Source organism: Strongylocentrotus purpuratus, unplaced genomic scaffold (assembly GCF_000002235.5).
Source record: "Strongylocentrotus purpuratus isolate Spur 01 unplaced genomic scaffold, Spur_5.0 spur5_scaffold_20, whole genome shotgun sequence".
Taxonomy (NCBI): Eukaryota; Metazoa; Echinodermata; class Echinoidea; order Camarodonta; family Strongylocentrotidae; genus Strongylocentrotus; species Strongylocentrotus purpuratus.
In genome coordinates, this window is record NW_022145606.1 from 528,650 (window position 1) to 541,543 (window position 12,894).

At 38.1% G+C, this 12,894-nt stretch overlaps 2 long non-coding RNA genes across 2 annotated transcripts in view; one reads left to right on the plus strand and one right to left on the minus strand.

Annotated features, from left to right (window-relative positions):
- Positions 1-3,507: 3,507 nt before the first annotated feature.
- Positions 3,508-12,894, plus strand: part of LOC115927136 — a 29,317-nt gene continuing 19,930 nt past the window's right edge. The window contains exons 1-3 of the long non-coding RNA XR_004065441.1: positions 3,508-3,530; positions 5,855-5,964; positions 6,364-6,494. This is a non-coding gene — a long non-coding RNA (uncharacterized LOC115927136). The remainder of the gene's footprint in view (positions 3,531-5,854; positions 5,965-6,363; positions 6,495-12,894) is intronic.
- Positions 8,137-10,563, minus strand: LOC115927134. The gene is made up of 3 exons (XR_004065439.1): positions 10,453-10,563; positions 9,842-9,978; positions 8,137-8,259 (listed from the first exon to the last, which is right to left on the minus strand). It is a non-coding gene; the product is annotated as an uncharacterized LOC115927134 (long non-coding RNA).

A 12,894-nucleotide genomic window follows, 5' to 3' on the forward strand; every position in this document is an offset into this window, starting at 1 on the left:
AATTTATTTGCAAAAGAATTAACAACATAATCATGTAAGTCAATAAGTGTCATTTTATTAGAAACATTTTTCATAAAACCATATTGAAATTCATTTGATATAGTATTTTTATACAAAAGATCAAAATCCTATTATAAGCCAGCCTTTCTAATATCTTAGAAAAGACGGGAAGAACAGATATTGGTCTATAATTTGAAATATCATGGATATCTTTTTTTTGTAGACAGGTGTAACTTTTGCTGTTTTTAATTTCAAGGGTACTATTCCAGATGAGAATGATAGGTTGTAAATAAAGCATAAAGGCTTCACAATACCATAAAACATTTTTTTCACAACAAGGGGACTAATGTCATCAATGCCACTACTACTTGATGAGTTCATATTTTTAGTAATTTCCAATATTTCAGTTTCTTTAACAGGTTTTAAAAATATGGTGTTGTTACATCTTCCAGATAAAAAATCAACAAAGTTATCATCTAGTTGTATAGAATTAGCCATAGAGGCTCCTATATTTACAAAATATGTATTAAAGTTATTAGCAATATCCTTTTCATCATGTACATCTATTCCATTTATAGTAACATATGATGGTAAATTCTTCTTATATTTTCCAAGTAATTCATATCTATAAACATATTATAAACTTGATCAGTATCTGTACAGTTAAATACATCACTCCAATCAACATTATACACCTTTTCTTCAAAAGCTCTAATAGTACTTTCATTTATACGACGAAATTTACGAGTAGGAGTACATTGTGCATGAAATTTAAAGTGGGTTATTTGAAAAACTGGGAAATGATCTGTAATATCATTGTAAAATAAGCCAGAAAGCACATTTGATCCATAGTTATTAGTAAGATTATTATCAATTAAAGATGAGGATGTCTCTGTAACACGCGTTGGCTTATCAATTAAGGGCACAAAGCTATTCAAATGTATTGCACTCAAAAATTCATTCACAGAAGCATTATCATGATTCAGTAGATTAATATTAAGATTTCCCATTATATATACATGTTTATGTTCAATATTCAATTTTTCTAAACAAGACTGAAGGTGTTTATTAAAATCCATAACTTTTGATTGAGGTTTTCTATAAATAACACCGACAATAATATTTTTCCCTCTAGGAATAACAATTTCTATAAATAAAGACTCATAATATTCAGAACATTCTAAGATATCACGTCTAATAACAAAATCCAGAAGATCAGATATTAACAAACCCACACCACCTCCTCTAGCATGTTTGCGATCATTATGTATAAACGAATATCCAGGTAGGTTAAAAGTATGTGGTGTGTTTTCATGGATCCAAGTCTCTGAAAAGCCATAGATGGAGAAATCGAAATTAAGAGAAAATATAAAATCGGATATTGCATCAAAGTTTTTAGACAAGCTTCGAGAATTGAAGTGAATAATACTAAAATTTTCTTTGAATTCAAGTGCTTTTGTTAAGAAATCATCATCTAAATAATATTTACAGTCCAAGACATCAAGATTATGATCCATGTCATCAGAGTAAACATCTTCAATGTTTTGGAGATTATTTAAAAGTTGGTATGGGTAAGTATTGACATTCCTTTTAAAAAGATGTTCAAATGCGATATCATCAGTATTATTAAAGGCAAATATGTTATGAAAACAAGATGGAAAAGGACAATTGCAGAGATCCTTTTCTACAGAGGTACATACTTCAAGACATTTTGATTTTTTGTAAAAGCTATCAGATTGAGAACAACATATGTGGCAAGATAGAGTTTTAGGTTCCACTACACAATTACATATAACACAGAGCATACCTAAGTTATTAGGATTCAGCACCCTCAAATTGACAAGAAAACATAAAATAACCTGTTAAATGGCCAAACATTTGCAAAGAATAAGCCTTTTCATGATTTGGCGGCCATTTTGGCGACCATTTTGAATTTTCGCCATTTACGAGAAATGCATAATGTTTCGCATCTGGCACTCATCGGATTTGGATTCAGAACCCTCAAATTGACAAGAAAAAATAAAATAACCTGTTAAATGGCCAATTGAAAGAATAAGCGTTTTCATAATTTGGCGGTCATTTTGGCGGCCATTTTGAATTTTCGCCGTTTACGAGAAATGCTCAAGGTTTCGCGTCTGGCACTCATCAGATTTGGAATCAGCACCCTCGATTTGACAAGAAACCATCAAAAAACATTGTTTATATAACAAAACAAGGTTCCTTGCTCTCTAGCCTGGACTAAGACCCTTGTAACGTGTAGGACCGTGTATCTCAGATTTAACATTGTTAAACGATCCATTTAATTTGAATGCTAGTTAAGCAGTTTCTAAATTAAATGACAGTAATATGAAACCCTTCGACCAACATTTTAAATTGAATACCAAAACGGGAAAAGTGAATGATAAATGGCATGGCAATATGAGGCGCCGTTTGTAAAACAATTATATAGACAAATGATATGTTATATAATCATTATTTAACAAATAATAACCATTATTTACATATAATGCAAGAAAATGTACGTTTTTATTTGTATCTAATTCTTAACACATTTGTATTATTTATAAATAATAACAAAGAACTTTGCATTATTTATATATAATTGCCATTATTTATAAATAATTACAATTCACACTTTCATTATTTATATATAATGAAAAGCATATTTCCATTATATAATATATAATGAAAAGCACATTTACATTATATAATATATAATGAAAAGCCATTTCCATTATATAATATATAATTTAAAGCATATTTCCATTATATAATATATAATGAAAAGCACATTTACATTATATAATATATAATGAAAAGCCATTTCCATTATATAATATATAATTTAAAGCGTATTTCCATTATATAATACATAATGGAACGCACATTTCCATTATATAATATATAATGAAAAGCCTATTTCCATTATATAATATATAATGAAGGGCACATTTCCATTATATAATATATAATGAAAAGCACATTTCCATTATATAATATAAAATGAAAAGCGTATTTCCATTATATAATATATAATGAAAAGCACATTCCATTTATAATATATAATGAAAAGCGCATTTCCATTATATAATATATAATGAACAGCGCATTTCCATTATATACTATATAATGAAAAGCGCATTTCCATTATATATTAAATAACGATTGTGTATGCAAATGTCAATGGTTGGTAACGCCCATAATATGCATATTCATGAGCTTGACTGATATTATTATCCTCTATTCCAGGCACCTTTCCATTTTGTGTTCTTTGTGCATTCTTATCAGAAATCCTACGTGCGGTAAATAAGTCTCTGTATCACCATTCTCCTTCTTATTTGTATGCACATTTGGTTATAATGATTGATAACTGTAATCATCCTCATTGTTTTAATAAGAAATGTTTCTATCTGTGATGGAAGTTTTTGTGTACGATTGCCTGATCTGAAGACAAGACTTTTGCTGCATGCATATTTAATGACGTCACTCAAACAGAGTGAGAGCTACAGGTTTTCTTTGAAAGTTTGATGGTGAGTACAGCTGTAATTACGTTCAAATCTCGTAAATTGAATCATATGTATAAACATATCTGCTGTAGGTATGAATCTGTTGATTTGTCTGTACATTGTGAAGTGGTTTAAAATGGTTATATCTGATGAATTTAGGTGTAATCTACACTCGAACTTTTGATTCGTTATTTATCGTCGTGAGAAATATTTCAGCTCGATTGCCATCGTCACTCCTTGATCCTTGGCCCAAACTTTCGGGCGAGACCCTCTCTGAAAATTAGATAAGAGTATAGGGTCTATAGGCAGATCACTTCACTAGCGCTAGCTGCATCAATGATCCAAGCTTTTTGTTGCTTTTAGGTCCAACTGTTGAAAAACTACTTTCATAGTTGGGTCAGAAGAAAGTTAATAGCTAACACTAAAAAGCATGGTCACAGTTGACATGAGTTGTGAACAAGCGCCAAAATTTGGACCAGATACCGAGATAGACGAGTACGAGAGTTGAAAATTTGAGGCCTAGGCCTACAGACCAGTAAATAATTGGACTACCTGTGAACAGGCGCGGATCCAGGATTTCTTGGGGGGGGGAGGGGGGAGGGCCCAAATTTGAAATTATGCAAGCCAAATATTGGTACGTAATAGTGACACCGGCAGTGGCGAAATGAGCAAAAACCGGGAGGGGGGGGGGGGGTAGACAAAAAAAAATATGCACCACCCCACTCTTACATGCAGGTTCCGCTAAACGTTTCTCTAAGTAGGTGGGGGGGGGGGTATTTACGATCAAGTAGAGCGTTGTGAAATTGGCGTGGTGTCTAAGGGCGAAGAACCTGCGGGGGTCAAGGGGTGGAACCCCCAGAAGCTCAGAGGTATAGGCATTTAATTGCGGTCAGATGAGCATATAAGCATACTTTATTTGTGACACTGTGAAGACACTAATTGGCGTTACTATTCTTTCTTTCTTTACGAATTTGCCATTTTCCCACAAACGCATTTAAAAGTATAATTTATTAAACATTGAGGAAAAATCTCGGAAATTATGTCATTTCAGCAACATTTGTAAATCACCGGTAATCACCGGTATCGAATTAGAAATAAACCATGTTTGAATTATATTGGGGGGGGGGGGGGCATCTGTCACCCCCCCCCCCCCCAAGTCCCCTTCCCCATCAGTACGCCAGTGCCCCTCCCCCCGATCTACACGTAACTGATCTCCCCTACCTTTCTTCTTTCTCCTTTTTCTTTCCCTTTCTCTCCTATTTCCCTTTCCGTTCCCTTCCTACTCTCTGTTTTAGGTTTGCTAGGGGGAGGCAAGGGCCTTTTGGCCCCCCTCCCAGATCCACACATTGTTGGCGGTTTAATCGCAACTGTTCTCCCCTTCTTATAACCCTTTTCTTTTCTTCTTTCTCTTTTTTGTTCCCTTTTAGCACTCCTCTATCCCTTTCCCTTCCTTCTCCCTTTTTTTTTGGGGGGGGGGAGGGAGGAGGAGGCAAGGGCCTTTGCCCCCCCCCCGAACTACAACTTGTTGGGAGGAAAATTGCAACTGATTTCCCCCTTCTTTTCTTCTTCCTCTTTTTTCCTTCTCTTTATCCCCTCTTTGCTTGTTTTCTTTCCCTTTCCTTCCTTCTCTTTTATTTTTTGATAGGGGGAGGGGGAGAGGTTACAGCTGGGAGGCAAGGCTCTTTCGGCCCCCCGATCTCCTTCTTTTCCCCCTTTTCTTTTCCTCTTCCTCTTCTTTCTTTCCCTTTCTCTCCTTTTTCCCTTCTTTTTCTTCTCTCTCTCTCTCTCTCTTTTTTATTTTTTGCGGGTGGGGGGGGGGGGGGCGGCCCCCCTGGATCCGTGCCTGCCTGTGAATGTGATACTCGTAGTCGTACAGAGTCTCATAGCTGTCTAACAAATTAAAACACGATCCCCCCAAATTAGACTACACTGTATACATAACAGGGTTACATAATTGTAGTGGTGCCTGTGTGTTCTTAAACTCTTTGTTGGCTTAGCCTAATTTGCCTCTGCTCTAGGCTCTATCTTTGAATTTTTGTTTGCTGTAAACACGATTAAGTTTTCTCTGTCATATATAGATCTAGGTCCATATCTATTTTGCGTTTTTTTTCAATTTGATAGAATGGACAGTTACGAGACATGCATCTAGATCATCTAGAGACTGTAGATCAACTAGATCTGGATCAAGGAATTGAATATAAATTTCAATGTTAGATAATGAAGGAGGGCTTTTTTGGTAAAGAGAAAATCCAAAAGAGAACAGTTAATTCTGCAATTGCTCATCAATGTTTTAATGATCATGCTCATTTCCTTTTATTCTAAGAATTAAATCCCCCTCTCTTTTACAGGAAAATGTACAGAGACTTGTCGCAGTTAATGCAGTACCAAATGCTTGGTTTCTTGGAGTATGTGCTTGAAACAAGAATGTCCTGGAGAAAACAGACCACCACAAGAGAAGGTAAACATATTTACTTTTGATCTAACTTGATCTGTTTAGTTTTTTCAAGTAAAACAAAATTTTGAATAGGTGAGGTCAAGGTCAAACTGAAGGGGATGCAAAGGGCTGGTTTGAGAAGTATGTATTCATGGGATGGCTATGTATGAATCCACATGTCTACTAACACGTTGCTGAACTGTTTCTCTTTTTAGAATTAACATTTTAAAGCTCATGTGCAGGGGGAAAAAAAAAGGAGGGGTCCAATACATGACAAGGAACGACAAGCAAAAAAAAAAATATAACAATTGACCTTCAAATTTTGCTGAAAAAGTAAACGTTAAAGACAACTAAAATATTAAATAGTGCTATTTACTTCAAATTTGGTTAATATTTATTGAATTGTTTATAATTCTGTTCCAGGGATTGAGAAGGAGGGCTTCCTGTTGACAGATAAGGGGGTGCCTTGAGGTTCCACTCTTGATGTTCTGCCCCTTACCTGAAAGCGATGGCCTCTTGTGCCTGACATATTAGGAGCAAAGCACAATGGACTGGTAATTAATAATGTATATTACAATGTTGTTGTTTTTTAAATCTGGTAAAGAAACAGATAAAGTCATAGCAAGTGAGCCTGTCATGGCACCCGATACCAATACAGTAACAGTAAAGTATCGAAGGAGATTACCCAAAGTTGCTCAGTAATATCAGAGCAGAATATGTAATCTGAAACCCAGGTGACAAGGTTGCTATGGTAATGTACTGGAACTATTGTCACCTAGGTTAGATTTATAGAACAGTAGTGAACTGTAGGATTGAGTAATTTGTGCGCCCTGATAGTACACAGGTCTGAATAGTTTTTTTTACTCCAGACTTTACCTATTTTTAATCGCATGGGCAATAAAAATATAAATGATATAAAATAAAACGCGTGCATGCTCCTCTGTGTAGGTTGTTCATGTTGTTTAATGTTCACTTATTAATTTAGATTTTGTTGGCACTGACATAACATTTTTTAATTCACTTTTTAAAATATTTTTAGGGGGTAGGGGTAATGCTTCATGCATGCATAAACAACGAGTTAAGCAAGATCATAGCTTTAAAAGAACCTAGCGGTAAAGAGTACCAATTAATCACCAAAACAAAGGTTGTAGTGAAGTTAGGAGTTTCATTTGATTATAGGCCGATTGTATAACATTTTAAAAGAGCTATAGATTGATATTATCCCTATTTATAGACCCTCGATTAACATAAAATCGTCTTGTGAGTAGACTATTACCTCTTACTTTAATGTTATCCAGATTACGGTTGCCACAGTAACGCACTGTTCCTCTTTATCACCTGAGTATTATAGTGTCTCTCCTTCTTTCCTCGTCCCCTTCTATTGTCTCAATCCCTCATCCCCATTCTCCTTTGATTTTCCCCTGCCCCCCCCCCGCCCCCAATGCACCCCTTCAGCCATTTCCCTCTCTTCGCCGTAAACCCAATTATCTTTCCCCCATCCTCTCTAAACTCGTTCTTCCGCCGGGTTGCTTGCTCATCTCTCCCCTCCCCTTCTCCCCTTGCCTTACCGCTTCCCCTCTCTAGCTCTCTGTTTACCACTCTCTCCTTCTTTCTTCTCTCCCCTTTCACTCTCTCCTTCCTCATTCACCTCCAACTTTCGTCTTCTACCTTCTTTTTCACCGCCTTTAATTCGCTCTTATCCGTTAATCCCAGTTTATCCAATCCTTTCCCATAGTTCATTCACTCCCTTTTCCCAAACCTTCATCAACTCATTCTCCGGTCGGCCTGCTTATTCCGCCACCCGCCCCCTCCCCCTCCTCAATCTTCCTTCCCTCCATCCCGCACGCGCTCTTTCTCCCTCTCTCTTTCCCTTCACTATCCTGCGCTAGCTCTTCTTATTTCCCCTCATTTCCTAAACGCTCCACGGAGTATACGCCCTTATTCCCTTACCCGGCCGGCCGCCCTCTTAAATCCAAAAAATGCCCCCTTTCGCCTTCTCCCCACCTACGCTCCCTTTTCACCGCGTCTCATTAATGTTGGTCCCTCTCTCGATCCCCCTTTCTCCCTGCTCCCCCTCTCCAGGCGCGGATCCAGGATTTCCTAGGGGTGGGGGCCCATTTTTTTTTTTTTTTTGCTCCCGGAAATTTGAAAATCGCGCCAGCCGAAAATGCGCTCAGTTGGGGGGGGGGGGGGGCGACTTACTTCAGACACTGTCATCTGGCCTCCGAGCTTTAGACAGCAAGGTCCTTGTCTACCATATCATTGTGAGCTTCTCATTCTACCCTTCATTTGCATGAAATACATTACATGTACAGGCACCTGTTTGTATAGAAACATAAAATAAATTCACTTTTATGGCATGTTCATGAAAGCAATGTACAGTACTAATTATAAAGTGAACAGCAGGGTAGGGTTCTTGCAGAATTTCTAGAACTCGCAGTAAGGGTGTAATAAATATAAACTTTGAACAATACTGGTATGTAGAAAGGGATTTAGGGTAGCCCGAAATTTGGTCTGGCAATGTTTAATACATTTAGGGTTGACATTATTACCCCATTCACAGTGGCCTCAAACACCGCGACAGCAGCGGGACTGTCCCGCTGCTGTCGCGGTGTTGTCTTCAGTGTGAAGGCTCGGACCCGTTATAAACTATCGCGGGATAACACCGCCTCGCGATAACGCCGCGACAAACTATCGCTAGGTTCGCCTAGCTACAGCAGCGGGACAGTCCCGCTGCTGTCGCGGTGTTTACTCAGTGTGAAGGCTCTCCGCTATAACACCGCGACAAACACGTGTGATTTGTTTACTTACCTATCACTGACCTCTTTTCTCCAGCAATGGGGAACATAAAGTGAAATAGAAATAAAGTAACCAGTGGATTCAAATTGATTTTATTATTATGTAGATATTATAATTATCCAAATAAAAATATTTCACACTTCAAAAAATTAAAATATTCTGACTGGAAGCAATAAAAATGCTAGTTTTTTAAAAAGTAATATGATCGAGGATACAAAAAGCAACTTGACATGTTTACCTTTTGCAAGCTTGCCTCAATCGAAAACCCCGCGCTGAAGTATTTCTGGTCATATCGGGGTCACTCGCGGGTCATGAGCCATGCATACACGTGTTTGTTACGGAGGTAATAAAAATCACCCGCTGCAGCGTGAATGGGTACATGATATTTATCCCGCTGCTGCAGCGGGATAACTTTTCTACTGTGAATGCATTTGTAGCGGTGTTATGGCGGTGTCGCCGCTCCGCTACAACGCCGCTACAAATTTCAAAACCACTGTGAATGGGGTATATGTTTAGCAATGGATCCAGGATTAAAGTTAAGAATTCATTTTGTGTTACAACATAACCAGTACATAAATGCCAATAGAGCACGTTGTGAAAATCGCTGAACTCTTTTAATTGGTAATACAGTGCTACATGTTTCACAAACTGCAGGCCAGTGTGTTTTTACTTTATAAAATCTATTGTAAATGATACTGTGTTATATACTTTTTCCCCTTCCACTCTACATCATGTTTCTGCTTTCACAATACAGAGGAATATTTTAAAACTACCATTGATGAGTAAAAGATACATGCAGCTCCACCAGCACCTGGAAAATCCAGTTGTACAACACCTTCTCCTGAGACAATTGCTTCACATAATTTTCTACACTATTAAACTTCATCCCTAGGCCTAACCCTAAACCTAAACGACCTTAATCACAATTCCAACCCCTCAGTCTAACCCTACACCTTTGACAAAATAAAGCCTAGAGTAGTCGTTGCAGGAGCAAATGTTGAGTTACTAAAAATGCCATGACAGACTCATATCCTATGAATTTATCTCTGTTTCTTTCCCTGATTTGTTAAAAAAAAACATTGTAATATGCATCATGAATTACCAGTCCATTGTGCTTCGCTCATATATTGCCAGGCACAAGAGGCCATCGCTTTGAGGTAAGGGGCAGAACATCAAGACTGAAGGTGGAACCTCAAGGCACTCCATGATCTCTCAACAGCAAGCCCTTCCTCTCCATCCCTGGAACCGAATTATAAAAATATTCAATAAATATTAACCAAATATGTAAGAATACACAAAAATTGCATTATTTTTTTTTCTTCAATTGTCTTCAATGTTTACTTTCTTTTTCAGCAAAATATGAAGGTCAATTATTTTCTTTTTGCTTGTCATTCTGTTTCGTGTATAGGAGTTCCCCCCCCCCCCATCCCTTCTTCAAGGCCTTCAAATGTTAATTATAAAAATATATACATTGGAAGTTAAAATACACTTTAAATAAACACTACAGCAACTTGTTAGTAGACATCTTGTTGCACACATACCATGTAGCCACCCCTGAATCGATACTTCTCAAACCAGCCCTTTGCACACCCCTCCAACTTGGCCTTATGTAATGCCCTCACACATTTAAAAATTTCCTTTTACTTGACAAACTAAACAGGTCCAGTTTTAAAAAGTCCAAGTTAAACAAAATAAAAAAATAAAAAAAATTACCTTTTCTTGTTGTGGTCTGTTTTCTCCAGGACATTCTTGTTTCAGGCACATACTCAAAGAAGCAAGCATATGGTAATACACTCTGTATATTTCCTGTAAAAGAGAGGGGGAAAATTTTATTCTTAAAATAGCTAGGCTCACATTCAGACTCAGTGACTGAAAACAACAGTCACTGCTACAATGTTTGCAGTCTAAAGACTGAGAGCAGAGACAGAGTCTTGACGTAAACTAAGAGACATAGAGTCAAGACTGCGCCAAAAAAAGATCAATACTCTAGAGTAAATTTAGAAACCACTAGCATGACTAGGCACTAGACTACACTACACTGCAGAGTGCAGTATACTTCTTCTCCTTCTTGAAGATAATCTGCCTCCTATCCTTCAATACCGGTACTGAAGATTCTTGCAGATGCCGTATATACATGTATATATATATATATATATATATTCGGCCTGATTGGGGTTTGCAGGTAGACCACTACACCAGGTTTTTCCCCTATTCTTATACGAATAGTGCCGTGGGTTGTTAACGTGCAAGGGTAGTGACTATCCTGTACACGGGGTCTCCTTTTAACATCCTATCCGAGAGACGGATTGTTTTCCATGTAACATAGCCTGCGTCTATGAAACAACAAGGGGAGGGGCACGTTAACACACAACGCTTGCTTCAGTCATCCGCCTGGGTGAGATTCGAACCCAAGATCTTTGGGCCGACAGGCAGACGCTTTACCGACTGAGCCAATTCGCCTCCTAGTCCTCCTACTGTCTACCGACTAGACTCTAGATTATTTACATTTCTATTTTAATTCTAACTTAACTAAAGTCTAGTGAAATCTTTACTCCAGGGAGCTCCGTCACCGAAGCCCTTCGGAGGCCGTAGGCTCTGAAGCATGTACATGTAAAGCATGGTGTTAGTGAAATCTAAACACTGTTTGGGGGTTCGCAGTTTATTGCAGGAGTTGTTGTTTTAGCTGCTTACAGCTTAGCCTGCCCTTGAAATAAAAATGAAATTTTTCAATTCTAAATTTATTAAATCCGACAGCCAAGTCCGGATAACAGCAACGGATGACAGTAGATCTACTACTACAGTATACCACTCCAGCAAAGCATAGACTGATATAGACCGGAAGCTTCAGTCTCTGATATCGACGGTTGTTCTGCTGAAATTGCATCTGGCTCATCTGACCGCCTCTATACATAGACTGAAGTACGTCCTATGGTGAGTGAGTGGAACAAATGGTTTGGTTCGGCAGGACCGCGATGGATGAGATATGCAACAAGATTTTTACTCTTTACATCCTCATATATTCACTTTGGCTGTAAAATTACGTTTGATTATATTAACAAATAAAAAGTAACACAGAAATATCTACTTTGACTTACGATAGCTTGCTCATTTAGATCCTACATTAACAAGTCAACGCAAAGCGTAGCATCCCCTCGCAGGGTACAAATGGCCTATATACATGTACATGTACATCAGAACAAGTTACCTTCATTGGACTATACTATTATATTACTAGGCAAGGAAGTTAAGGCGAGGCGTCAAAAATAAATATACCAGCCAGCGACAGCTAACTGCACTTGTGCGTCCTGGCTGCATTTTTTAAATTAGCTCAGCCGGCTACCGCTGGCGGTAGGACCCTCAATTAACTCATGATGTCATCATAATGGTCTCCGAACAAAAGCATGCGCCGGCTGCCGCCTTTCGAATGGAAACCGAGCCTCAGATCCCAGCCTGGCGCAAGCCGGCTGGGCTAATAAGTGAAAAATAATTGCCCCAGCCAGGCTTCGGCCGTAATTGCAGCCTCGATGCGAGGCGGCAGCCTGCTGGTATCGATATTTTTGACGCCTCGCCTAACCACATTTTCACATATATAATTAGGTGCTTTTGCATATTTAATGAGATATGACCTTTCACCTTTCACCTACATACTCGGAAATTTAACTTAGCCTGTATTTTGATATCATGTACCTTCATATCAAATTTCATTAAAATCCGTCAAACATTAGCGAAGTTATTGATCGGAATCCAAAATTGTTACGGACGGACGGACGGCAGTGTTTCTATATCCCCTCCAACTTCGTTGCTAGGGGATAATGATTAATCCGAGAAAGTCTCGTAGTCAACATGATTCGTTGTCAGCCACCTGTTTTTTAGATGATGAATATTCATTTTTTCTTTTTGAACGTCCAATAGCTACGTACGAGTCAGCCCGTCTTGACCCAGTGACGTATGCATATTCATAAACCCAATATTAAACAAGTGCTCTGATTGGCCATTGGCTATGTTTTGGTAGGTTGACCCGGAAATATATCGGCCGGGTCATGTCATAGATTACCAGAATGAATGCATGAAGGTACCGTTTCACGGTTCTGAAATCAAAATTGGACAACTCATACACGTACTGTACATGTAAGTCCGTAAATTTCACTTTGAAAA